Source organism: Hibiscus syriacus, unplaced genomic scaffold, assembly GCF_006381635.1.
Source record: "Hibiscus syriacus cultivar Baekdansim isolate YM2019G1 unplaced genomic scaffold, ASM638163v2 tig00110198_pilon, whole genome shotgun sequence".
Classification (NCBI taxonomy): domain Eukaryota; kingdom Viridiplantae; phylum Streptophyta; class Magnoliopsida; order Malvales; family Malvaceae; genus Hibiscus; species Hibiscus syriacus.
Window position 1 is genome coordinate 1,557,906 of NW_024062623.1, and position 24,236 is coordinate 1,582,141.

At 31.4% G+C, this 24,236-nt stretch overlaps 1 long non-coding RNA gene across 1 annotated transcript; it reads right to left on the reverse strand.

Annotated features, from left to right (window-relative positions):
• Positions 1-8,598: 8,598 nt before the first annotated feature.
• Positions 8,599-8,913, reverse strand: LOC120218650. Its single transcript, XR_005525250.1, has 2 exons — positions 8,778-8,913; positions 8,599-8,698 (listed from the first exon to the last, which is right to left on the reverse strand). It is a non-coding gene; the product is annotated as an uncharacterized LOC120218650 (long non-coding RNA).
• Between the last annotated feature and the right edge of the window lie 15,323 nt (positions 8,914-24,236).

Here is a 24,236-nt window from a genome sequence, read left to right on the forward strand (position 1 = left end):
CTCTAGCTATAAAGCTAGTATGATTGTAAATGCAATACACGTGAATTCAATATATCTATTTCGTATACAATTTTTTAACATGGTATCTTTCGCCATTAGTCTTGGGGTTTCTTGAATAACTCTTGCTACACGATTCTTGCTTGGTGTTTCAATGGATTCGTCCACAAGTACGGGCTTCTCTCACAAGGCGCGGTTGGTTGCAAAAGGCTACTCGCAAGTTCCAGGGTATGATTTCTTTTTTACGTTCAACCCAGTTGTTAAGTTTTCTTCGCTTAATGTTGTGTTGACACTAGAGATTTCAAATGACTGGAGTTGAGGCACATTGACATTAATATCAATGGAGACCTCACTGAAGATGTGTTCATGCAACAGCCGCCGGGTTTTGTGCAACTTGCTGAAGATGGGTTCGTTATTGTCTGCAAGCTTCAGAAGGCGTTATATGGATTGCGCCAGGCACCTAGGAACTGGCATGCTAAGCTCAGGGACAACCTCGTGCAGATTGGTTTTACAGCGTCTCGAGCAGATTCGTCTCTGTTTGTCTCTAAACGAGGTGCTGGTGACTTATATGTGTTGGTCTATGTTGATGACATAGTCATCACTGGACGCTCGTCTTGTGAGATTCAAGAAGTAGTGAAGCTGCTGAGTGAAAGGTTTTCTCTCAATGACCTTGGTGCACTTCGTTTCTTCTTGGGGATTAAAGTGCATTGCTCTCGTGATTCTCTGTTCTTAAACCAGAAAAAGTTTGTGCTGGAACTGCTTGAGAAAACTAGTATGACTGGTGCAGCTGCATGTTCCACACCGATGATATTGGCATCAAAAATGTCAAAAGATGCTGGGGAGCTGCTGTCAAATGCAAGTGAGTATCGCAACATAGTTGGCTCCTTGCTCTATTTGTGCCATACACGTCCTGATTTAGCCTACAGTGTTGGAAAGGTGGCACAATTCATGCATGCACCACGAGAAACACATTGGCTTGCAGTCAAGCGTATACTTCGATACTTAGTTGGAACTGTGAATTATGGGTTAATGTTCCAAGCAAGTGAGGCGAAATTGTCTGTGCCAGCTTTTGCAGATGCAGATTGGGGAGCAGACATAGATGATCGGCGGTTAATTTCTGGTTATGGTATGTTCGTTGGGAAATGTCTTGTTGCGTGGTGCTCAAAGAAACAGAAAACGGTGTCTCGGTCCACGATGGAGGCAGAATACAAGTGTCTTGCTGATGCTGCTGCTGAAATTACATGGACAAGTTCTTTGCTTGCAGACCTAGGGATTCAACAATGGAGGGAGCCGGTGGTTTGGTGTGACAACACCGAAGCAGTGGCTATGAGCGCTAATCCCGTGTATCATGCACAGTCGAAGCATATAGATCTTGACATTCACTTTGTCTGAGAGAAGGTGGTTGCAGGACTGTTGAAGATCAACTACATACCTGCTGCCCATCAAATAGCAGATGGTTTTACAAAACCTCTCTCAAAATCTGCGTTTGAGGAGTTTCGTCACAGTATATGTGTGATGCTAGGGGTGTAGAGTTGATTAAGGAAAAAAAATGAAAATAGTAGGGAGAATGTTAGGCTATAGCTTATTGTGTACATGCATGTATTATAGCATGGCTTGTGGCAATCAGTTAGTTTAGGCGCCAAATGTTGTTAGTCAGTTAAAGTGATTGTTAGCTTGACTCTAGCTATAAAGCTAGTATGATTGTAAATGCAATACACGTGAATTCAATATATCTCTTTCATATACAGTTTTTTAACACAAGTGAATCTATATTATTAAACAGTAGTTAGATAATTGTTTTATATCATAAAATAATAATAAAAATTGTTGATAAAAATCTTCTATCAATGAATATTAACTAATTACATGGTCGAGCATGTTCGATTTGCACTTAGTGATTCAAAACAAACAACAAAACATAATAGATAGTATTCTCTAAATGTATAATGAAGAACAAATTTTGAAGGAAAGATTTTGTCAACTTATGTAACTAGTGACTCACGCAAATCAATAAATACAATATCTCTATTAGCAAAATTTCATGGGCCAACAAGCATCTTAGTTTCGCAGGTAGGCTGCAGCTTATTCGCTCTGTCCTGCTCAGTATATCGAATTACTAGTGCAGGCAGCTCATACTGCCTCAAGCTAGTGTTCTCGCTTCTTTTGGAAAGGGACTTATACCCATGCTAAAGGTGCCATAGTTAGCTGGAGCAATGTGTGCCTGCTGAAATCTTAAGGTGGCTTGGGTATATATGATGTAGGGGTGTTGAACAAAGCTTGTGCAGTCCAACTTATCAGGAAGCATTTGGCTAGTGAGGGCTCCCTTTGGGTGGCTTGAATGCACTCATACGTTATTAGGAATATTGATTTTTGGCAGATGGAGGTCCCTACGAATGCAAGTTGGAGCTTCAAGTATCTGTTGAAAATCAGGCATGCGGTTGCTCATTTCTTTCTAGGCCAGACTCGTGATCTTAGCACGAGGAATATATGGGATAAGTTGCGCAGCTCTGCTCCCAAGGTTGCTTGGCACCATTTGGTCTGGTACCCTGGTAGAATCCATAAGCATAACATTATTGTATGGATGGTCATACTGAACATGTTACCCACTCGCGACAGACTCTTGCGTATGGGAATGACCATTGAATTTGACAGATTTCTACTGTGTGGCAACGAGGCAGAGTCAATAGATCATCTCTTCTTTGAATGCCGATTTGCTAAGGGCTTATGGGGCTCCATTTTGGAGCTGTGCTGCATTTCCTGTGAAGCTCGCAGCTGGGATGGTGAATTGGCTTGGGCTTCCCTTCTGCTCAAGGGCAAATCTCTCATTGTGAGATTGCTCAAACTGGCTTGGTCTGGGCATGTTTACACTATATGGAAGGAGATAAATAGCATGTTGTATGGGAGCGGTGCTAGATCGAATGATGTAATTTTGGAAGACATTAAGGAGACCATACGACTCTGGCTGGAAGGTAAATGTTTCAGCAGGGCAGATCCGTCTAGCAATGCCCTGTGTGTAAAATGGGGTTTTGTCTGAGTTGTTCTTGTCTTTTGCTCTGTCTGGTTAGCTGGTTAATGTGCGGTTTATAGCGTTTTGTTGAGTTGTTTATTGTCCTTGTGTACTGTTGCAGGTTTTATGCTTCTTTGGGTAATGGAAATTGAATTATCCTAAAAAAAAATAATATTATATAAGATATTGAGAGGAATTTTAAATAACACGAAAGAACAATATAACATTTATGAGAGAATAATAAGCAATTTGAAAGAAGAAAAAAGACTAAGTTAATTGAATTTTTTAAATTTGAAAGGTTAAAACTTTGAATTAAATCAAATTAGTAGAATATATAAATTTTGAGAATAAAATTAATATCATATCATACTAGACTTTAGCTTCAATTATAATAATAAAGTGATTTGTTTGTAATAATATTTTAACTTGGTGATTAAATCATAATTTAAAAAGGCATGACCTATTGTAGTTGACTTAATAGTTGAGTGGTCTGAAAAGTACTTTTCCCTAATTATAAATATTTGATTTGTTTTTATAATATGGAGATTCCAGATTTAAGTTATACGTGAAAATTAATCTTTAAATTTAAAAATTATAATATACATAGACATTTAATTTGTTGTCATTTAAATACTATCTTCGAGAACTAATAAAATGATACCAGTGACAAAAGAAAATATTCTTCTTAAAATTTTTAAGTTTAAATAGTTGTATTTACATAGTATGAATATTATCAATTAAGAGCGAAGTATAAAGGATATTGAAATTGAGACAGATAAAAAGGAGGCCGTGGACATCCTTAGTAACCCTCCTCGTATATATGAAGCTGCTATCATCCGAAGAATTGCAAGATAATCGATCAATGTTGGAACTTCAGCCTCCACTATCTTTCTCGCGAGAAGAACAAGATGCTCTTGCACATATGGGACAGAATGGTAGAATGGACCTTGAGGTGTTTCCCCAGCCCCTGGATGCTGTCCGGATGTTATTGAATGCAACCAGAACAAGTTAATTTCTAGTTTTCTCACTGCTCTCGTGGTGCACTCTTGTTACTAAAAAAAAATTCTGAATAAATATTATCTTGAATAAATATATATTATATATGCTTACAAAAAATCGTTTAAATTAAAATTAAATAATATCATAATATTATAAATATTTATAATTAAATTTAAACAGTCGACTCAAATTTCATAAACTTAATTTATTTTTACTTAAACAAGTCTACTCAATCGAATATTTACCACTATTTGTGCTGACTTTGTGATCGGGTGTGCACAAATGGGCTGCAAAATGGTACTTGCCTGGCCCAGATTTATGGTGAATAAAGATACACCCTGTCAATCCAAGGACCACATCTATCATTTATGGTGACTATTTTTCTTCTGTTTTTAAAACTTTTCTGGATAAACTACACATTTAATATTTAAATTATTAATTTTATTTCATTTGTAGTATCTAAACTTTCCTTTATTTCAAAATTATATCTTATGTTTACTTTTTTATTTCATTTTGGTAACCGTTACAACATGACATTTTCTATAAGTAAATTACATCGTTCATCACTCAACTACTCCTATTTTGGTCATTGAAGTTAATTTTTTTTATTTTAATTACTTAACTTTCAAAGTACTCCTAATTTAATCGTATATTTTTAATTTAATCATAACTTTCAAATTTTTTATTTTAATTATATATTAATGAAATAATAAAAAATGACATGTCACAAAAATTATTAATAAGATAAATTAGAATGATTAAAATATGACCAAATTAAAATTTGAGTAGTTAAATTGATTTTTTTTAAACTGTAGTGACCAAAATAGGAGTAAAAAGATAGTTAAATGACAAATGATGTAATTTATACATAAAATGTCTTGTGCAACAATTCCGTTAAGTTTTTAACAACAGTTACTAAAATGAAATGAAAAGGAAATGTAGGTATGATATTGAAATAAATGAAAGTTTAGATACTAAAACGAAACAAATTTGATAGTTTAAGTACTAAAATGTAGTTTACCCAACTTTTTTAATCTTTTTTTTTCTGGTTAAATATGGAGATTTCAAGGTTAAATTTGTTCATTGATTTCAACTTTTATAAGCCTTTTATTATCATTCTGCCAAAAGATTAGGACTAGTCTTTCTGACAGTGTTGAGATTTTAACAGCAAATTTATTTGTGATTGAACATTCAAAATTTTCAAGTCTTCGATGTCATTAAGTGGAAATAAACTATGGTCGGCATGATATTATGGATATAGAGGGTAGCTCTGTTGTGTGCCATATTATAATGTCATGCGATCAATAAAAAAAAATTAAAAACGTGTTAATATATAAAAAAATATAATAAATATATAATTATTAAAAATAAAAAAAATAAAGATGTGATAAAATAAAAAATACAATAGGTCAAACAAAGAAATTAACAAATTTGATAATTTTTATTTGGGTTTTATAAACTTATAATCACTACATTTAAAAAATATAATACATAGTCACTTTCGTTTTATTTTAAATAAGATGTAATTAATGAAACATTGACTTCTGACGTGACACGTTAGTAAAATAGTTTAATTTTTACTTAAATCTTTAAATTTTAGATAAAATATTAAATACAGATCATTTTATAAATTCAAAGTAATTTAAAGATAAAATTCTAATTTATCCTTTGTAATGTACTTTTCTTCTTCCCCTAGCTTCCCCACTTGCGCCGCCGCACACCCCTTTCCTCCAACGATCTGGAAACATTGCTACCTTGAACGAGTTTTGCAAACTGATCAAAACCTCCGCACCCGAAATCCGTAGCCGTTACGAAGAAACATATTACCGGAGATGGGATTTTAAGTCACGCCAAATCCAACAGAACATACTGCCGAGTGATGACAACCTCCGATGGTTCGAGATGGTTTTAGCTAGCCTATTAGGAAAGTCACCTACAAAGTTTAAGATTTTGATGTGCTTCCATTGTGCGGAAATATTAGAAATTTAATTGCAGCTTTTGCAGGATATATGGCACTGTGAATGTGCAACTGCAAACCCGGTCGTGGTTTCGGTATGTTATTTCTTTAACCTCTTGAACTTGATATTTTATGGTAATTTAAACATTCCCACCACAGAAGCTATCATTTGTCATATTAAGTATGGAGCTGACTACATCCTGCCATTAAGTGAAGAAAGTGTTCTTTGTTTTATGTAAATGGTCCTCGCTTCTTAACTGATGGTTCTGCATAAGTGAATAGTAGGAAAATCTTGGAAATTATTGTTTTTCATTTTTTATTGTGTTTTGGTCATTTGAAAAACAATTAGTGGCAGAGCACAAATCTCCTGCTTAGACATAAAGACTTTATATCTAAATGCAATCCTTCGAAATATATAACAGATTTGGTCACTTTATGAAGGATTATCATAAACCAGCTGGGAAGTTACAACTCACACGGTGGTGGTGACTTTGTTCAACAACCTCTGCAAATATATTCCTCCGGAGTAAGTGGGGAAGCTTGGGAAGAAGAAAAGTATATTAAAAAAGGGAAAATTAGAACTTTGTCTCTAAATTACTTTGAATTTATAAAATGATCCCTAATTAGTATTTTATTTAAAATTCAAGGGTTAAAGTAAAAATTAAACCCTTTTATTAATGTCTCATGCCGTTAAAGTAAACGTTTCAACGACCACATCTTAACTAAAATAAAATAAAAGTGACTGTGTATTATATTTTTTGAATCCAATGACTATAAATTTATAAAACTCTAACGAAAGTAAATAAATTTGTAGTTTACTCGATAAAGAACATAATAGAAGGGGAAGGAAAAAAAAGATACGATGAAAAGAAGATGACCCTGTGTTATTTTCCTAACTTCAGTGGGGCATTTAAAGCATATCATCCGTATGCATGAAAGTAGTTTCAGTGATGTACTCCCACAACAGTATACCGAAAGCCACTGGCTTCACCATATACGATTTCATAGATATTTTTTCAGAAATCTGTCGTCACCGTAAAATTATAATTTAATTTATTTTAAGGTTTAATTTTAATTCCATTGCCGATGTTAGTAATACTTGGTTACGTTAATTTTCTTAAAATAATCTAAGATGATTATAAGATAGTATTTGTTTAAAATATTTTTTAGTTATCGATAATGCATACTTCTTGTAGACGTAATTACTTAAACTCAATATCATAAGAAAAAACAACATTCCTTTTAATAATCGAGAACACTTAATAAATTCTACAGTTACGTTAACTTTAGTAGTTGAATATATGTAAGATATTATTTTATCAAAATTATTGAAACAAGAAGGATTGAGAGACAAAGAGGGGGAAGGAAAAATTGTCCTTTTCCTAAGGTCCAAGTCCTTGTCCTAGTACGGTTTTCCTATAGCTAATTCTCAGGATGGCATGGCAAAAACACCTTCACTTAATAATCTTGAAAGGGAAACTGATAACCCAAAGCAAAACTCAATAATTGCACCCTCCGTTTATGTATGAATCACATTTTTGGTGGATATGGTGCCCTTTTTGGACCCTTCCTGCTGGAAAATCAAGCTTTGCCCTATTGTTTCCTTTCACCCAAAAGTCCCCGAATTTATTAATCCTTAGCTTTTATGTTAGTGTCACGTTTTGGATAGGTAAAAGATTGTAAAGTTAAAAGGTGGTAGTGTTATACATCATATTGGATATATATATTTTTTTTGTAAAAGAGCAATGATTACGTGATAAGTAGCATCAGAACAATCTTTTGACTAATTGATTTTACGTCAAGTATCTCAATAGATGAAGTAAGCAAAGTGGACAACTGCGATAATGATATGTGACGAGGGAGTCAGAAAATTGAGGAACTGAGAATGTCACGCTTTGGAGATGTGAGAAATATCAATCCCACGTCGAAAAGAGAAAGAGATATGTTAGAATTTAAAAATCGTGACACTACACATCTTATCAGTTGTATTTTTTTTTGAGAAAAGAATAATGAACCCGCGACTATAAGGCTGTCAACTTGAGTAGTATGACCAGATTCATATAATCAATACGGCTCTTCAATTTTCTGTGTTAGCTGTGTGCCTGGATGTTCAGAAATGGGCTAGAAAAAAAGGTACTCAGTTGATTAATGGAAAAGTAAAGACACCCTGTCCATCCAAGGACCACAGTTATTTTATGTGGTTAAATTTGAAGACACCAAGGTTAATTTGTTCAATGATTCAACCTATATAACCCCCTTTTATCATTCTGCCAGAAGATGGGGACTAATCTTTCTGACCAGCTTCCAAATTTAACCAGCAAATTTATTTTGTGGGCACAAAATTCAAAATTTTCAAGTCCTCCACTCAATCAAGTTGTAAAACAAACAACATTCTTTCTAGAGTATTACTAGTTTTAAACCATTCACTTTATAGTGGACAAACCTGAAGAACATAGATTCCATGCTAATAAAACCAGATTCACTTGGCCAAGAAATAAACTGGAGAAAAGCAAACCTATTGACAGAGAAAGATTGAATTTATTTTATTAATGTTCTCGGGTCGTTTCCTACTGCATTGACAGGATCAAATTAAAAATAAACAATAAAAAAAGATCCCTTTGAGATCCAAGGCCATGTTTTTTTTTACAACATTCCTATTTCACTTTCCAGAACAGCTGTTGTAGTTGAGACAAAAGCTGTTACAGTAGTTTACCCTTTTGTCATTCCCTGCTTCATTCCTGGAAACCATCAAATTTATATTCTTTCAGGCCAACGAATATGAATGTCTATGAGAAAAGTTGAAAGCAAAAGACTCACCTGCATGTTTTGCACTTGTTTTTCCAGATTTCAAGAAACCAAGTTTTTTCTGGAATGCTGATTCACCCTTAAAATGTGTACCCGAAAAACTTTCTGAAAAGCCCGACAACTCTACTGAGGCTTCTTTCTTGAAATTCTTCTGTAAATACATCAGAAAGGGAAGAAAAGTGAACCCAAGAGGCATATTAATGTGTATGTGTATGTACAATATTATGGAACTTGCCTCGGAAAAGCTTACTCCAGGAGAGCTTGCAGTGTCATCAAGACAAGAGTGTTGTTGATTACAACAATTCTCTTTGATCTTCTTTTTGTTTCTGCTGTTTTTCCCATTTTCATCGACACATTCTGCATAATCTTGGCAATTATAATGCCTTGGACCAGAAGATGCATCAGACACCATGGATAAGCCTTCCCCTTCGTCTTCAACCACGAAATCATCGGCAAATTCTCCCCCACTCCATGTTCGAGAATAAGAGGATTGACCTAAGTAGAAAGTCCAACCCGATTCACAACCACTACTACATCTCGAAGCTGATATATTCATTATAAACGCTATTTTTATCTTCAATGGGGAAATGAAAGAAGCTGATATGTATATAGACAGAAGAGAGGGGCCGGACTATATTGTGGGATAAGACCAAAAGAATCGGACTCAAATCCTAGACTACTTTTGTCCTTTCTTCAACCTTTGGCTGTGAATCAATCAAATTTGTACATCAATGGTGCTGTCCTTTCAATAAAAAGTGAATGTGATTTTACTCCTCGTTTAATACCCTCTTTACCTTTGTGTGTGTGTGTGTTTTTTTTTCCTGCATTGCTTTCAGATGTTTATATTTGGAACTTGGAAGTGATAGTTGGGCCATAAATGGGGTAAAATATATATCACTTCCAAAGGATGTAACAACAAGTTGGCTACCTATGTACACAATGAAAGATACCCTTTTCATTACAAAATTGAAAATTTTATGTTTAAAACCAAATGTGAAAACAGACATGCATGTTCCTTTGCTGCGTTGTTTACTGCAGAATCATTATGGAGTAATAACTGAGACATTATTGTGAACTGATAATTTTGTTTCTTTTTATGTCGTTATAAGAGATCATTTATCTATTTTATATTTCATGTGCCACCGTTGTAATCTGAAGTTAAAAGTTGGAATGCATTAAATGGCAGTGTGGTATTGAGTGAGTGACCCCATGAATGTTGGATCATTACTTGTTATCGGGTCACTATTAAACAAGCGTTAGACGTGAACTTTTGATTCTTGTCTAGTTGTCTGCAGTTAATGATTCATCCTTTTTAATTTAAACGGAAAATCATATTTGATAAAGGAACAATTGTTAACCGATATTTTTCTATAAGAGATATTTTATCATAAGAAGGAAAGAAATTGCATGTATATTGTAGATGGTTTCAGCCCCTCTATCAGCCTTAGTTGGGTGTATTTATAGTGACCCTAGTTTGATGGTGTTAGACATAGGATAATTATAATTGTTTGTAGACTAATAGGCTAAATATATATGATAGTTAAATTTTGAATTTCACTCTGATAGATCACATGCACTTGTTAGAGGTCTTTGTCTATGCACTGTAGTCGACTAAGAGGTCTGCCCATAGGATGTTCCTTAAAGGCTCGGTAAACATGCAGATCTAAAGACCTCGGCTTAGAGAGGATTAACAATTTTTGCAGAATCATGTCTGATGAAGGTTTGAAGATTTCCAGAAACCATCTTTGAGAATGTCATAAAGTGTCTTAACCTAAGAATTACAGTAAAAAAAATTCCAATTATAGAGCGCTGCCTCTTGGAGACTATGATCTTTTGCCGGTATGGGGTTTGCAGCAGCAAACAGGGGTCCCCTAGAATGGAAGAATCAAAGTTAGCTGCTTAATGATCACGGTAGCACCACCACCCGCCCTCGACCAACATTCAGGTTGATCCTTGCAGAGAAGAACAAACCCAATAACAAAAACCAGCAAACTCAAGTCCCAATCAAACAAAAACCAAAGTCAAATATCCTTCATTGCCATTTGTTTTGTCCTCAAAAGAAATAATAAAAATAACTTTTGTTTTTACATAAAAAGCACACATGAATCCCGCTACACTATTTGACAATGAAAACAAAAATATTTTACAGGGTACTTAAATTAATTGAGACTTTTCAAAATAACAACCATTCCTTTAACTTATTGAGATAATTTGATTCGTGTCGTTTTTTGTCATATTTTCTTTGGTTTGCATGAATGATTGTGGAATAGGCAACCTTGGGTTACATAGATTGTTTCTTTATTTGTTTTCTTCTCTCCAAAATATATTTACATATATTGAATACACATTATATATTTATAGTATTATTTGACTTTGATTAAGTTTGTGTAATCAGGTATCAATTTAGTTGAATAAAGATTTGAAAAATATATGTTATATAAAATGGTCGGCCAATCTAGATTATATATTATATAAGTTTATTATGGGATAATCTTTTCAATCTAGTTTAATTCACGATGGTATGATTTAAATTCTATGAGTTGTTTAAGTTATTATGGAGGCACCCCGTTCATTCTAGTTTGCTTCATTTATAATAAAATGACTTGAAATCGAAAAATTATTTAAAATATTTAACGTAAAATCTCACTAGACCAATTAATAATTTGTCTTAAAGTTTCAATTAATGGTATTACATGTCTTCAAAGTACGAGCCTTATTCTAAATTAGTCCTCAAAATTTTTGAATATTCCAATTTCATTCCAAACTATACGTATATACTAATCGAATCCCTTGTTAATAAAGTTGTTAGACCAAGTTATATTATTATATGTTTGAAAAAAAACAAAATTTAGGTTAAACTATTGATGAAACTAATTACATATTTGGATGAATTTGGGGATGCAATTGGAATATTCAAAAATTTGAAAACCAATTTAGAAGGAGGGTCATTGTTTAGGGATGAAATTAAAATGTTCAAAAGCTTAAGGACTAATTTATAATTAGAGTCATAATTTGGAGATGCAATTGGAATATTCAAAAGTTCAAGGACCAATATAAAATAAAGATTATAGTTTGGGGACATATAATGTAATTAACTTTATTAATATTGTTAAGATAGCACTTTCATCTTTTAATATTTTTATATAATATTTTTAAATAAAATAATCAAAACTCACTTATCTAAAATTAAACCCATATCAATAAGACAATAACAATCAAAGAATCAAACTGATATTCAATGTAACGCATATATTAATTCTTTATCAGTGAGTCTAAAAATATTGTTGAATAAGATTTAAAAAAATTTATTTTATGCATAAAATACTATATTTTATTGTAATATGAGTGAGATAAAATTTAATAACCTTTTAAATATTAAAAATATATTTATAATCATATTATATATCCGACACTTGTATAAATCTAATTTGTCTACTAGTAGTTTGAAATCTTGACATACATGACAATGAAACTACACTGTACCATGGCTGAAAACCAAAATTGTAACATGATCTTTAATGTGTCCTTGGTCCCGTAGGAGAAAAGGCAAAAAAAATTTCATTAGCAAACAAATTAACGTTCTTTTTCAAGAGTTGTTTTTTTGACAAATTGGGGATGTCGATTGATAGTAAAGTACAAACGCATTATTTTATGTGGATAAATTAAGAATTCATAAAATTTTAAAAAGGGATATATTTATAAAATTTTAAGAAGAGATATACTTATAAAATTTTAAGAAGAGATATACTTATAAAATCTTAAAAGACGAAAATAAATTTAAATAAAAATATAAAATAAATTTTGAAGAAGGAATGTCTTCGTTTATTGTGTCTATCACGTGTACAAACATGACTGCACATTAATCAAAAGAGAAGTGTCAATTTGTAGTCTTTAATTTGTCACTTAAAATTAAAAGTATGAAAATAAATGGCAACGATCGTGCATGGTGTAAAAGTCTTAATGACCCAATAATGCAGGCTACGAAACAAAAGAAAAGGCAAGCATTGGGTGGACTTTAAGAAAGGAAAATTCACAAAATTTAAATGTCGGTCTCACAGTGACGACCGTCCACACAATAAAAGAATTAGAGAAGTTCAAGCTCCCAGCAGCTTGGTCGGTTTCAAACTGACATAATTATGAACAAAGTCACCTTGTTATCTCTTGGATGACAATATTTGACAGATTGATTAATATTTTTACGAATGAAACTTTGATAGGGTTCATAAGTTTGAGGTTTAAATTTTCTAATATTCAAATTACTTGAGGGTTATTTTTATTCTTATAGTAGATTTAATTTATTATTTTCGTACTTATAATGAATTAATGGATAGACTAAATTTGTTGGATTAACAAAATTTGTTAGAGCTTGGTGGTCAGTGTGCCGGTTAGAGCTTACTAAACTAAAATAATAGAGATACATTTGCTCCTTAAGAAATTTAGTGCATCCGTCTCTGCTAATTATGATTAACTGAGCATTGGATTAAGTAAGTTTAATATTATGACTTGCTCTACCTTAATGTTGTAAAAACAAGATTGGAGATTGAGTCAATTAGACTTTTAATTTTCGATTCAACGGATTAAAATTTCAGTTTAATATTAAATGAATATAAAACCCATATATTTATTATTATCTAGTGGTTAATGTGTTTATTAAATTTTGAAATTGCCTAGGTTTGAACCATGGTAAAATATCTTTTATATTCCTCTTCTATTAATGGTTTCATGTTGGACTAACAAAATTTGTTATAGCTTGGTGGCTAGTATACCGGTTAAGCCTTATAAAGGCTTGGGTTTGAGTATTATAGGCTGAAGATTTTATATTTTTCCCGCATGAATAGGTTACCTAGTTTGGATTTTATAACCGGTTCAACTAAATTCGATTTATGAGTTTCAAACGGTTCAAAACAAAAAATAGTTTAAAGAGAGGGTGTTTTTTTTCTCTCTAAATTAAGTTTTCTCTCAATATTTTTATATTGTCTTTTTCTTTCCTTTTGATTTTTGTTTAGCCGATAACGGTATCAATCTTAATATTAGTTACCGACCTTCAGTGATTATTAATTTTTTTGTTCTTTTTTCATATAATGTCATTTGTTTTTCTTTTTTTCTTGGGTTTTTCCAATTTTAAATAAAAATCTGTTTTTGTAGCATGTGTTTCTCTACTCTTGTAGCACGCTTTTTCTTTGCTTTTGTGACACGTTCCTCGTGGATTTTAGTACCTTTTTTGCATACCTCTGCGGTCGTGTTGGTTCTCGCATAATGATCCTCACGATATTTATTTTTTTGATTGATTTGTCGGTAGTTATGTATTGTTAGGCCTCCTCTTTGGTAAAATATTGTTTAACTATGTAATTAGAATTGTGTAGCGAAGTAGCCTGCCAAATTGTTTGGCTCGCTCAACACTCCTTTATCATTTTGTAAAGTATCTTGTTTGATAGAGATAAGGAGTGACCGGATTCTTTTGATGTTGAACGTCATTCTCAAGGAAAAGTTTTATTTTTCTTTGTATCCTTGGATTTAATATTTTTATTTTATGTATGCATTTTTTTAGTGATTATTGTCCCTATTTTCTCTCTATGTTTAGATACATTATAATTTTGATTCCTTTAATTATTTTTATTAATAAAATCTAGTTGCCATTGTTAAAAAATAGTCTAAAGGAATCGACCGACCATGTAAGTTTTAGTCTAGTTGGTCAATCTTAAAACAACCCAGATTTAACGCCAATGTTCATATGTTAACCCTGATTAGAGTGATGAATTTATAAATTTAAAAATAAAAGTATAAAATTTTAATATTCCTTTATATTTAAAAAGAATGAATATGTAATTTTTTTTATTTCTCATTAATATATTAAGTTAAATTTAACAACTTTCCTAAAATAGTGGATATGCACTTACTTTTTAAGAAGCTTAGTGCATCTACCTCTGCATAGTTATGATTAACCGAGTTTTGGGTTATTTAAGTTTAGTGGATCACGATTGCACTTAGTGTTGGTTGAGTATTCTTGTTGATAGGATGAGTATATAGCCATTCTGCATGCCTTCCTACAGTAAAAATTTGTTTTTCGGGCCTTACATATCAATAACTCTGCATGAGTTCCTTTGATTTCTGGATGAGTTTATGCATAGAATATGATATTTTTTGAAAGTATCGATATTTACTTCAAGATATTAATGTTCTTGTATAAGTATAGATATTGTAAACTTGAGTTTCTTGTTTTAAAATATTAAAATTAAATTTTGATATTGATATTTTGTATTAATATTAATACTTATTATATAAATACCAACAACAAGTGATTGATTACTTAATTTTATTTTAAGGGAAAGTGTTTAAACTGAGGATATTTTAACACTCCTAAGTTAAAAGAAATGATTATTTAAACTTAATTGACGATAATAAACAATTTTATGTTTGGTTTTTTAAGTAAAAAAATTACCTTAATTTGTGAGATATATTTGTATTGACTTGGCTTTAGTAACGATATTTCATTGACTGATTCTAATGACTAATATGTTGTTATGTGGCGACAATTAACTATTTGAGCTTTTTATATCATCATTATGTGACCATGTATGACGTGTTAGCTATCCAGCACTCCATATTACTCTGCACGACTATATGCGTACTTGCGTAGGGTGTAAATGAATCGAGTTTAAGCGAATAATGTTATGTTCGTGTTCGCTTGCTTATTTTTTTAAAGTGTTTATGTTTGGTTCGTGTTTATTTAAAATTTTAGTATTGTGTTCATGTTAATTTGTTCATTTAGTTTTCACGAAAATATTCATTTAACGTTCACGAACATATTCACCTAATGTTCGTGAATATACACGAACCAAACAACCTTGTTAGTGAAGGAAATTTTATTATTTTTTAAAGTCCTAAATTCAAGCACCATAAATACCAAAAATGTAAGCGTTCAATATCATATAATTAAGAAATTATCTTTAAATAATTACTTAGCTCGTATTAATAAAAAACTATCCGTTAACATTCATTTAATGCTTGAGAACTGGAACTCTATTTTTATCCTTCTATTTGCAAGAAAAGAAGTAAAATTACACAAATAATCCTTAATTTTTTAGACTTTACAGTTTAAACTCCAAAGTTCACCTTATATTCAATTCAATATCTATCTTCACCAATATTTAAAATAAAAAAAATGAGAACTGAGTAAACGAGTTTGTTCGTGAACATAAACAAAATAAACACATCGTTATTTGTGTTTGTTCGTTTATTAAATGAACATAAAAATTTATTTATACTTATTTATGTAACTTAATAAACGCATATAAATGAACGATTTACAATTAATTTTTAAAAAATAAACAAATAAACACGAATATAATTATATTAGTCCAGGTGGTCCAGGTTTAGTTGATTTACACCCCGTGAAAACACACCCATAGTTGTACCACACACACAAAAAAAAAAAACAGGGGACAGCAAGTAAAATTGTCAGAGCTGCTATGTGAACAGAAAAGATGAGTCAACATCATTAAAAGCCAATGCGCTGTTGATGGAAGAGCAGAGCTGAGCTAATCCACTGAGTTGCCCATACAATTTTATACAAGAACATTAATGGTTGAAAAAATAGGCTAATCCACTGATGCCTCCAAACTGCTAGAAGTTGAAGCACTAAATGAAATGTGAGTTGGTACCCGAAAAGAAATATGCTTTCTTTCTTTAGGAAACAAAAAAGAATGTGATTACCCGATCTAATTAAACGTTCAACGAAAACAATGAAAGGTATCAAATCTTATTTTTAGTGGATATACAAGTACCAAATTTTTTGTGAACATAATATAAGCACCAAAACTATTAATCACAATTAGTTAATAACTTGTAAATATATAAATTTCATATATATTTTAAAATATAATTAACATAAGATTTAAAATAATAATAAATTTAATATTTTTAAATTAAGTCTAAACGTATAAAATAAATTTAATATTTTTTAAAATTAATTTAAAAATTAATTTCATCATAATAATATTTTAAACTATATTTATTTTTAAATATAACCAAAGAATAATTTTAATTTTTTAACATAATTAATAATATATATAATCATTAAAAAAATTAATTTGATGATTATATATAAAAAATTATATAAAAGAAATATAGCTTAAAAATATAAAAATATAAATTATACTTTTTATTAAAAAAAACTCAATTTAATGATTATATATATAATATTGTAAATTTTAATTAAATATAAGGTTTGGTTTAATGCTAAAGTGCTTGTATTCTCTCTTAAATTCTCTGCCATTCGTTATAACAAATTATAGATAAAGCGTTGTAAATTATAATTAATTGAGGGGCTTAGTCTAGTGGATTAGGTGTGCCTTAAGGTGCTTAAGGTTACTGGTTTAAAAACTTTCAATCACATAGAGATAAGGTTAGAATCTCCAAATCAGATCGCAAAGCTCTAAATCTTGTGGTTGTGGGATCGAGTCTCACGGTGGACAATTCATAATTCTGACTGTCGGAGGTCTTCCACGGAAGCTGCTCTCAACCTGGCGTTGGGGGTAACCTACTACCTTACCTCCCATCACCTCATTATATATGGGAATAGGGTCAGCTAATTTTTTTTAGAATCTCCAAATCAGAACCACCTTCATCATCCATCTGATGTACACGTGTTATCACTTTCATTCCTAAAACTTTCTATATTCTTAACTCTACTTACTTTGTTCCCATAGATTAGACTCTTTCTTTTTCCACTGGCTGCATTTCTTTCTTTATTTTCTCTTCCTTCAACTCTAATCTTCGAACCTTAGCTTAATAAATAATTATTATTATTATTTTTCCACTGGCTGCATTTCTTTCTTTATTCTCTCTTCCTCCAACTGCTGGTAAGGCAAATCCAATAGTAGAATCAGATTCACAAGTGGTCTTGAATTGGATCGTAAATCCCTTTCTTAGACCTTAGCGTTGGTGGAATTTTTTTGATGAGATAGATAAATTGTCAAGAAGAATACCCCAGGTAAATTTTGAATATGTTTCAAGAGCTGGGAATGGTTTAGCGGACAATCTTGCAAAACTTGCCATGTATCGAAGTGTGCTGTTTAAAATCCGGTGGTAAAATGATTAAGCTTGGGTTGTATTTTGGTTTGTATCATAAGATAGTTTTTTCATTAATATTTTCTTACTACATGACATATTTTATTAAAATTAAAAATAAAATATGTCATGTAATAGGAAAATATTAATAAAATAAGTTATATCATCTTAGAGTGATTAAATAGGAGTAATTTGAAAATTGAATGATTAAATTAAAAATTTTGAACTTTAATAATTAAAATAAGAGCAGGAAGATAATTAAATTATAAAGGTGAAATGTACCCTTAAGTTTATTATTCGTAATTTAATTACAATGTTTCTAAGGCGTCATCCGGTCTTCTATAAATTGTAAAGTATTAATGTGTGTATGTAACTCATTGTTTGTAATCCATGATCATGCTTGTGTGAAAATGTGTATTTGTGCTCGATAATTATCCATGTGCATTAGATTATTGTGACCATGAATTAAATTGGGTTAAAGCTAAAGTCAGGGATGTAAAAAATTGATTCGATCTAAAAAACTGACTGTAAACAATTTGAGTCTGAATTGTTTATGACTTGAGGTGATGACATTAAAATCGATTTATGTACGAGTTGATGTTGACTTCAACTCGAGTTGGACCTAGTAGCGATCTAAATCTAAATTGAACTTGATAATGTGATACCGAACTTGAACCCGAGATTAACCTGATAAATAACTGATAGAACTCGACTTGAAGCGGTCTGAAATCTAATTTTTCTCGACATGTTATCAATGTGACTTATAATTGACTCAAATTATAAATGATATGACTTGTTATTAAACTGATCTGATATTGACCTAGCTTGGTATTTATCTGACTTGTAATTAATGAAGTTGAGAGATTATGAATCTATGATATTATAATGTGACAAAATAATTATTCATCATTTAAGGCACATGATTAATTATGATCATTAAATTAATAAGTTTACTTTTTTTATTTCTAATTTATAATCTATAAATATATTTAAAATTTTAATTAAATCAATAATTTGTGATTGACAAATATGTTAAAAAATAATTATGTATTATTTAAGACACATTATTAGTTATGATGATTAGATTAATAAGTTTAATTATATTTATTAGATTAATAATTTTTCGTTCTATATATGTAAATTATAATCAATAAATAATTTATATATTAATATATTATATACAATACAATTACAATTCGACGTCATTCATGAAAGGAAGAAAACAATTGACCAAAAAATTACGACTTGATGTCCATTTGTATTTGGTAAAATCCGACTTGAAGTTCACCCGAAATCGATATTACCTGACCTAAATTTTATTCGCCAACAACGTGAATCAACTTGATCGAGACTCGACCCGAAGTCTATCCAAACCTCATTTATTCTAATATTTAACCAATTTACACCCGAACCGTTTTGATATGAATTGATATTGACCTGACCCGAGTTTCAACTGAGTCTGATTTGAAATCAACCTGACAATAACTCAAATTCGAGTTGACTTGGACCATGCTTGACTCGAGTCGAACCATTAAATTGACCTGACATAACTTGTATACCATTTAACCTGACCCGAAACTTGATCGGTTACCTCAGTTGATATCCCTGGATAAGTGTGCGTATAAATTCATGCTATGTAAAAGATATACCAAATTCATTGTGAATAAAATGTGCTAGCATTGGATGAAGATGATTTATAGTAGTTGTTGCTTTAAGTCACTTAGACCTTAATAGGTATTTTATTGATATTGAAATTGACTCGACGGATAAGTGTTAAGCTTATAAAGAGAGTAAAGTATTTATTGTTCACGTTTGATAGGACGAGTGGTATACTTGTTAATATTCAAATGTTGATTGATGATATATCTCGAGTAGGAGGAGCCATATGCAAAGGGAATTTCATGTACTTGTGATTATAAATTCATGCAAGCTTAATTAGTTGTTAATATTCATTGGCTGTTGAGATGTTCTTGTTTTGATTTGTACCTTTTATCTAGTTTTGAGTACTCTTTTCCTCCATTTAGAGTAGGGAGGTTTTTAACGAGGCTCGAAACTTAAGTTGTCTTACTATTAATAAAATGAAATTGTCGAGGAAAAAAAAAGAAATCTTTTATTTTAAATTTATTAGTGGTTATGCATTTTGAAAGGTTCAAACATGATCCATTTTCCTAAAATAAATAACCACTTAGAGTACTTAAAGGATTTCCCCCCAAAAGATTTGTTTTAGTTTTGGATAATATTGGGGTCTACAAATATACCAAAATAGTCTAGTTATTATCTTTAATAATATTACAGTTTCAATTCAGAAAGACATGTATCTCAAAAGAAAAACAAACGACCAATGATCAATAAATTAGGGGCAGAAGCTGATACTACATAAATTGGCATGGAAAAGATAATAGGGACAGTGCACTGCATGATCTTCTTCTCATTAAATCGATCCTAAAAATTTGACAGTCTGTAGTTTATCCCTGTTTATGATTTTTGTAAGTCAGATTGTCCCAAACTTTTTTTAAAAGTATTCCCACGTGAATATCAATTATGATTCTTCTCAGAAAAGTTAATATGCTTGCATTGCATACTTAAACAACCTTAAAGATTAATTAGTGTTAATAGTCTATAAATTGTAACAAATTAATTTCTTATTATTGGTAGGCCTTAAGTGTCGATTGGACCTTAAGAGAAAATATAATTAAATGTAACATTTAAATAACCTTAACCATTGTAATTATGGGCATGGAGCGTGTGCCAATTAGAGTTTGCTTAGGCTGTCATTAATGCTAGCTGGCAATTGCTTTGCTAAGGGGTGCAGACAGAAATTGAAGAGAGCAATTAAAAACGGGGGCAGCTGGCATGAAAAGTAAGAAACACCTATTCCACTAAGGCATAAATGAAATATAAACATGGGAAAAAGAATGGTGGCATTTTTCTGGCAATAAGATAAAGGAAAATTCATGGGATTTCTAGGAAGATATATTCGAAACAGGAAAGGCTTAGTAAACATGATTCCCGTATTGGATAAACCATGCTTCCTCTCTTCTATTACTCAAAAGATTCGTTTTGATTTTTGATGACATAACACTCTGCAAATATACCAAAATGGCATAGCCGATATCTTTAACAACAGTGCAGGAATACTATATTTCAAAGAAAATAAATGATAATAAATGGCTAGGGTCAGAAGCCCTGCTGCATGATCTTTTTCTGATTTGTCCTAAGCATTTAACTTCTAACCATTTCATCCAATCCCTCAACCAATCTCCTTCAACCCCAAGAGTTATATAGGAGCATGCTAAAATCTATATAATAAACACTTCTGTTATAGTTCCTCAACCAACGTCAAAAACTTTTGCAAAAAAATATTGAAGAGCCATGGCTTGCAATTACCATCTACAGGTATGATATCAATTTTGTTTGATTTTAGTGTTTTAAATTATATCCGAAGGTAAATTATCCACAAACAAAGAAACCAAATTCAATTGTTGCTTGAATAATAACATTAATTTTGTTTTGGCAGATTACTGCACATTGCGGCACAATATTTAGAACGTTTCTATTCGTTTTAGACATTATAAGTTTTGTACTCGATCTTCTATCAAGATCGAATAGAGTTCCTTCTACTGCTAGCCTAATCTTAAGTGCTGTAGTTTTTGCTCTTACAATTCAAGATCTTAAAAGAAAGGGATATAATGGAACCCGAATGAAGAGCTTGGGCAGATTGTTATATCTTTTTTTTCTTTTATGTTATGGTCTTTCTATGCTTAAACCGTCAAAGTTTATTCCTCCACTTTCTACCTGCCCTTGATTTCTAGTCTTGTTTTAATGATATTGCACATCGTCAGACCTTCCCCTACATATCTAATATGTCAAGGTGAAATGTATGAATTAAGTGATCTTCCTCAAATAAGGGTACTTAAACGAACTTATATATATTTATATATTTTTATGTTTTAGCTTGTGATTGTTAGCCTGAACATATTTATGTCTAAATATGTTTTAGCTTGAGCTGACCCTTTCATGAAGTTCAGGCTCAGGCTGACAAGAACAAACTAAAATATAAATATATATATATAAGTTTTGCTCGTTCAAGTACCCTTGTTCGAGGAAGATCACTTAATTATACAGCACACCTTGGCATTTTAGATGTATAGGGGAAGTTCTGATGATGTGCAATAGGGCATGGTAGACGGTGGAGGGACAAACTTTAACGATCTAGAATTGACCCCAATCTGTGCAAGATCATAACATAAAAGAAAATAAAAATAGAACAATCTGCCCAAGCTCCTTCATTTGGGGTTCCTTTATATCCCTTTCTTTTAAGATATTGAATTATAAGAGCAAAAACTACAGCACTTAAGATTGTGCTAATAGCAGAAGGAACTCTATTCGAAGCTGATATTAGGATTCAAAGAAGCTTCAACTTACCAATCGAGTTCCATTACCGGTCGAGTTGGAACATATTTGATTAGTTCAGCTGTTTCTCGTTCGGTGTAGTCAGCTGTTTTGTTTGGCACTGTTTTGTTTACAGCTGTTTTGTTTGGCACGGCACTGTTTTGTTTATTGTTATTTGATATCTCAGTTCTCGGTGTTGTGTAGTTTTTTCTTTCTTTCTTAGGTGTAGGCACTCTTTTCCCTCATTTAGGTTGGGGGTTTTTAATGAGACTTGCACAAGTGTTGTTTTATGGCTTTTTGCCTTGCTGATTAAAAAAACCCTTCAATGCAAGTATGTTTAATTTCCTTAAAAAAAACCATAGTTGATATTCATGTTTTGTATGCTTTAAAAAAAAGTTCAAGACAATCTGACATATACAAAAATGTATGATTTGATTTTCATGAATCATTAATAGACTCCTCAAATTTTATCTTTTATCATTCCGTATTCAGCTCTCAATCTAACCAAGTGACCATGAAATAATAAAAGTAGTTATTAATCAAATTATAATTCAAACTAATAAAGTAAACCTTGAAGAAATATAGTTTCAGATTTCCTTACCTTGCTAGTAGGGCAATCACATGACTCTAACAATTAGAAACATTTCTGGGCAGCTAATTGCTACTACCTTGAACTGACTAAGGATATCTATATGCCTGACGAATAGAGAAATTTGTTAGTACAATTATAGTAGAAATCTACTGCAATTTAACACTAATTTTCCAACTTATAAGCATTTCAACTTTTCAAGGCAGCCTGTAATTATGTAAAAGATGATTTTGAATGATACGAATTTTATTTCTAACTGAAATAACACGATTAACAATTTCCATAATTTAACATAGGAATTCTAGGAATGATTTCAACAAGTAAAAAAAATGTTTACAAAGATTCCAGTGATGCATCCATATACAATTCTAGGATGCATTTTAGTATCACAGTGTTCCACAACTGACACATGCATTTCCTCAGTAATGTTGTCAAACTCCATAAGGAAATATTGGCAGGAAGTTGGCTAGCAAACAGACACACATGCAAAATCATAACTCACCATAATTCCAGCTTATAAGCTCCTTAATTTGAACAATTCCCAAATCGATCTCTTCCCATCATAAAGATTATAAGAACACCTTCCATTTTTTATTTTTTTTGAAAAACAAAACAGAATACTTAAAGCAAAATACCAGAATCCACTGCAGTAGAGATCTGGAGACAAAACTTAAACCATGTCTAGTAAGGCGGTGATGGCAAGTTTCAAACAGAGGCTTTTTGGGGGTTCCTAGATGCGGGATAATGGCCTTAAGGTTTACTCGTCATCCTCATCCTTATCACCATCTCCCCCAGCAGCCTTCTTGGCAGCTGCTCTCTGTTTCTTTTCCTTACCTCTCTCCTTTTAGTAAATTGTCCTCCGAAATTTGGTATAAATTAACCTATTATTCTAAAAAAATAATAGCCTAAAAATTATGATATTGAGACACATCACATGGTGACTAATTAACCATAACAAAATGGCTAAATTGTCATGCATTATAGAATCTTTCATAACAATTCTAAATAGTCCTCAACTTTTTTGTAGTTCACAATTTAGTTGTAGTTCACAATTTAGTCCTTTATTAAAAATTAATCTTAATTCCTTTTCATTCCAAGCTAATCGAATTTAATCTCAAATTTAATTTAGTAATAATAATAATATATTAAAATTAACACCAGAAAAATATTTTCCTTTACCGTAATATGAAGATAGGGATGCAATCTCTATCTTGTTTATATTTTTTATATATATTTTTTATATTGAGTTTTGTGTAAAAAAGATAAAATTTTATTTATTTATTTATATTGTTTTATCTTAATAAGGATGCAAGATGAAGAGTCTTTACTTCCTTTTGCATTTTCTATTTTTTGTAAAAAAACTAACAAAGAATTCTTCAGACACTGGAAAGCATATTAAACCTTAATTTTATGTTGGCTTA